Source organism: Pinus tabuliformis, chromosome X (genome assembly GCF_031772625.1).
Source record: "Pinus tabuliformis cultivar Carrire ecotype Pingquan chromosome X, CPIR1, whole genome shotgun sequence".
Classification (NCBI taxonomy): domain Eukaryota; kingdom Viridiplantae; phylum Streptophyta; class Pinopsida; order Pinales; family Pinaceae; genus Pinus; species Pinus tabuliformis.
Genome location: NC_142308.1, coordinates 1,521,396,291 through 1,521,401,803, shown reverse-complemented (window position 1 = coordinate 1,521,401,803; position 5,513 = coordinate 1,521,396,291).

Here is a 5,513-nt window from a genome sequence, read left to right as displayed (position 1 = left end):
AAACCCTCGTAGAAACTAAAATGTTAAGAAAACAGCTACAAGAAAGGGAAACCCTGGTAGAAACTGAAGTGTTGAGAAAATAGTTGCAGGAAAAGGAAACCCAAGTAGAGACTGAAATATTGAGAAAACAGCTGCAAGATAGGGAAACCCATTTAGCATGCACGGCCAGTTAGGTGATGGAAGCATTTCAGTGTAGGCAGCCAGCCAAATCATATGGAGTATACCTCAAATATCAATGGCTCCAGTTCTAGATCAAGACTCTGGCCTAGAGAGGCACCGCACCTATTCAGGATTATGGACAATTCATGGATTTATGTGACCACAGTTCAGCAGAGGACAAGGCGAAAATGGTAGAGTTTTATTTACATAACATGTCCCTTACTGATATGAACCTATGGGACCCCAATGCTATGTTAGGAGACTTGCAGCTAATGGCCATGGCATCTTGGATGAGCCATGAGGAGGAAAGGGAAACATAAATCAAGAAGTTAATGGAAAAAGAGCTAAATGAAACCTTAATGATCCGAGCTGAGCTAGCAGACCCCATGGCTCTCATCAGTGCCCACTAACACCTTGCAGATAATCCTCAAAGTGTATGTAAGTATATCAACGAGCAGGGCCAGGCTATTGCACATTGTGAGGACATGGAGAGATTATTAGGAGATGACTACATTCATGCCTACATGAGAAGGTGGAACACATTGCCACACAACCTACATATCAAGGAGTATCAATCCCCAAACAAGAAGAGAGAAGCCTTGAGGAGAGTGCCACTATATAAGAACTCTATGCAAAGTTTGAAGGCCAATTGAATTGGCCTGAAATTTAGTCCTCCACTGCTACTATGACTATTGGAGGGTGTAAAAGAAGAAGAACAACAAAAATAGTTGTAAGAGGTGGACAGAAAGGCAAGATTCCATGATAAGGAGGATGATATCACATCAGAAGCATGGGACATTAGGGAATCCATCAGAGCCATCAAGGATCAGGAGATATACTAGTTGCTCAGAGGATGAAAAACCCATTGAGTAGGCGGGTGATGACGAGCCCTGGAAATGGGTAATTATATGGGCTCATTTGGCCTCCTAACTCAGCTTAATCCACCATTTGGATTAGTTTATTGTGTGTTTTTTATTATATTTATGCTAATAGAGTGAATTGAGTTAGTCATTATGCCATGAAGTCTAATGTGTGCTTTATGCATATTTTTGGTCAATTTTGGACAAAGTCAAAGGATTAATGAGCATTTGGAAGCCAATATTGGAGGCAAATAGGGGAGAGGATTTGTAGGAGGGTTTCCCCCTCATTTATGACTCCCTACCTCGAATTGTCCATCACAAACTTGGAGCACAAACAACCACATCGATGCATCCAAGGGGAAACTAAGCAAGTCAAGAAGAATTGCTGTCTATCTCTAGTTTTGGGAAGCTGAGCCCTTTGATTTTAGGAGGGCTATTGAGGGGACTCCATTTGCATAAATAGGGGGGCTTAGAGCCTTAGCAGTTTAGCCAGTTATTAGTAGAATTTTTTCACTTTTGTGTAGCTTTGTTCAGCTCATTTTGGAGCTTATTTTTGTGAGCAGTTTATGTAATGTGACTTTTATTCTGATAATGGAGATGACATATTTTCTGAGCCAGCACTGATTTCTTTCAGAGGGCTGAAGCTCTTGGGTTAGGGCCCAACCCACGCTACCCAAAACCTCTTTCTTTGTACTTCTATGTTCTTGCTTTAGTTCATGAGTTAATTTCTGTTACATAGATCCATTTTACCTTGTTTAGAATAGGTTGGTTTTGATGGTTTATATCGCTGCTTTTGTTTAAGTTTCTCAAGTAAGTTAATACAGGGATAGGCTAAGATTCAAAAATTCCAACAACAGGCCATGATCTCCTTTCTCCCTTCTTGGAACCATGATTTGAGGCCAAGGCACCATTGCTGCCACCAAAAACATAGTTTTGCTTCTTCCATGCAATTTCTAGTGTGATGATTTGATTTGAAAAGTTAAAGGTTTGCTTCAGTTCATTTCTCCAATATTATTTGTTGTTTCTATAATAAATCTCTTTGCAAGATTTTCTATTCATAGGGTACTATTCAACATTTCATGTTTCTAGGTCAGAAATTAGGTTAACAAGAGATATGGTTTTGTTTTCTTGAAGCAATTAGTCCTTTTCTTTCTTGGTTTCAATAGTTAGATGTGCAGATCTATTACAAAAAACCTCAGCTCACAATACATCAATAAAGAATACAAAATCATCTCATTCCTCATTGTTTTCACAAGTCATTCACAGTCCTTCACGAATCTGCCCTAATTTCTGCACCTTTTCCATAAGCTTTCCTCTCGTCATTTGAACAAATCCAACCATAATTTTCCTTCCTAATCCTCTTTGTTAAGCCTCAAACACCTCAACACATCCCTTTAGTCCTCAAATACACTTTTCCACCATTTTTCCACTCTTAAAACCTCTAAAAATAGCTCTCGGCATCCTCGTGTAGATCCCCTATAGCCTCCCGTACAATTTCCTGTGAGTGATTTTTCAAAGTCTGATTTCAAGGGAAGTCCTTAGAAGGTTTCCAGAGGCTTCTTAGGAGCCCTCCACGCCTTCTTACACCTCTGCAATAAACATATCTGCCTTCGTTCGCCACCAAACCTCTACCACAGTCACAAATAGACAAAATCACATGCATAACAATTTCACATAAAACACATAAAAGCACAAAAATATGTTCTTTTCTCATTTTCTCCTAGGAATAGCGTGAATAGATGTAATTTACATTTTTAGTAGTCAATGGCACTCATTTCATCAGTTTTAATTTCTTTTTCTGCAAAAGTAGGGTTAGTTGGAAAAATGAGGGCTTGCTAGGGTTTGCGTTACATTCCGTATTCTTTCTCTTTCTGCAAGTAGAATAGTCTTTGTAGAGTTATCTTTCTTTCATCACAGTTAAAAGCTTCTTCTGGAAACTCATAGAAGTTGGCTTGAGCTCCTAGTGATCTTGCACCAGCTGACCAAGTGACAGCCTGTAGTAACAGCTAGTACTTGTGCATACAACACCATCGCTTCCAAGTTTGTTACGAACTACCGGTTGATAAAACTAAAGTAGGAAGCCCCAGGAGTTGCAACATTATTGCTGCAATACTGGTGCTCACCACACTGAGTAGCTGGCTCAATTGCGAGAAATCATGGAGGTGCTAAAGATAAGCTATGAAGTAGACATATTGGCCAAAAACATGCAACTCTAATACTTGAAGCAAGCCATGGAAAGGTATAAGGATGTTCCTACCATAGAGGAATTCATCAAAGAAGAGCTAGAGCTTAATTCTCTCTTATTAAAATAACATGAACAATTTTGCCAAAATATGTCACATATCTCTCCTTATTTGATCACTAGTGACCATCTAACGGATAATGCAATTGAACGGAGAGCTGAGTTTACTGATGTAAGCACAACAAAGTCAGAGTTCATTGAATAGCAAGAAACATAAGAGGGGAGGAAAGCTAATATTCCTGAGATCGAGGAGACACACAAGGACATTCTTTTCATGGATTGGGATGCAAGGATCAAACAAGATAAACCAGCAGTGGCAAGAGCGGCCGGGGTGTCAAAGAACATAGTAAAGGTAGTAAACCATACTCTGTTTTCCACCAACCTAGTGAAATAAGGTAACCTAAAAGAATTGCCCGATCTAAATGACTTTCATAATAGATGGAAGGAAAGAGCAGAAACTTAAAGGGTAGTAATCGCAAAATTAGCAAACACTAATTGGGAGTTGTTTTTGCAATACCTCGTCAAGCCACACAATCAAATCATGACCCTCAACTTCACACTCCATTCAACTCAGCGATGCTGCCACCACTCACAGATGCAATTTTCATAGCATAGGTCAGAACACAGTTTGGGGAACCTCCTCAAGTCAAACTGATGGCCAATATATGTGATTTGAAGGACAAGTTGGCAGACAAAAAATAATCATCATAAACTCTGCTTAGGAAGTCGCTTTCTATTTTTAGAGTTAGTTAACTAGTTAGGAGGAAGGTTGTTTGAAACCTCCTCAATTTTTTGTATAATCTATTTTGAACATTAGTTAGAATAGTATTTATACCCTTGTTAGGTCATTATAATACTAGTGATTCCCCCATTAATATTGTCATTGTATACCTTATTATTATTATTGTGCCCCTATTGTCCCTATATTGTTATTAGTACGCCCCATAGAAACCCACTATTATTATTTTTGTGCCCTTATGTTATTACTGTTATGTCGGCTCGATTATATTGTGACCCCTTAGACTGCTATATATAGAAGGGACGATTAGTCATTTGTATCATCCAAGAATCCTTCGTTTGTCTAATATAAAGTATGAATCATCCAAGAATCTCTCTCAAAGAGGATGAATTATAAGGCATTGATCTATCTTTTCTATTTTTTTGTGAGTTGGTTTCCTAACATTTGGTATCAGAGCTTTGGATTCTAGGGTTTTGCTACTCGAAATAGGTCATCATGGAATTTTTGCTATAAATTTTTTCAATAATGTTGTGAAGCTACAACAAAAACACATTTGAGCCGCAATTGTTCTAAACTTCAGATCTGAATTTCAGAGCTTGTCTCGCTATACTTGCGGAGATATGACATGAGGAAGTTAGGGTTTTTGTAGATTCCCGACTTACATTCTAAACAAGTGACCTGGGGAAAATCAATAACTTTTGTTTTGTGCATCAAATTGAAATTTAATAAGAAGTTTTAGAAAGAGACGGCCTATAGGTTTTTTTATATCAATTTCAGGTACTAAGGTCGAAACAATGACACATGGCACGTCGTACATGTTCATTCTGCTAAACTATTCTACAATCAGGTCACTGTGGGAGATTTGGCATAAATCTTCCTTGGAGAATCCAATCTTGATCAGACTTGCGGGGTTAGGAAGAGGACTCAAAGGGATACCGTAGGACGATATTTTATATATTCAAGATCTGTAGTTACAAAGATACAATATATTCAATATCGAGCTCTTACAAAGTGGAAAAAAGGTGTGTAGTTATTTTAAAATTTTGCATAAGATTGGTTTGAAAAATTAGTTTGAAGGAATTCAAAGGGAATAGTGAAGAATTATTAGAATTAATTAATGCCCTGAAGAAATAAAATGGAAACACCTATTAAGCAACCTGAAAGCTCTAGCATGACTTGTGAAGAAGAGGAAGAAATGCAACATGCTATATCAAAATTATAAGACCAAGTACAACAAAGTTTACTCTCACTAAGGGTAAATGAAGCCAAGATGAATGGCGTGGAAGCTAATATGAATGGCATGCAAGTTAATATGGATGGCATGGAAGCTGATATGAATGGCATGCAAGTTAAGATGGGTGGTGTGGAAGCTAAGATGGATGGCATGGAAGCTAAGATGAATGGCATGGATGATAAGACAAAAGAATTGAAGATAAATTTGAATAAGTTTCTACAAGGAATGGTCACTAATGGTGAAAGGGTAGTAAAGGAAACTCACGATGAGAATAAAATA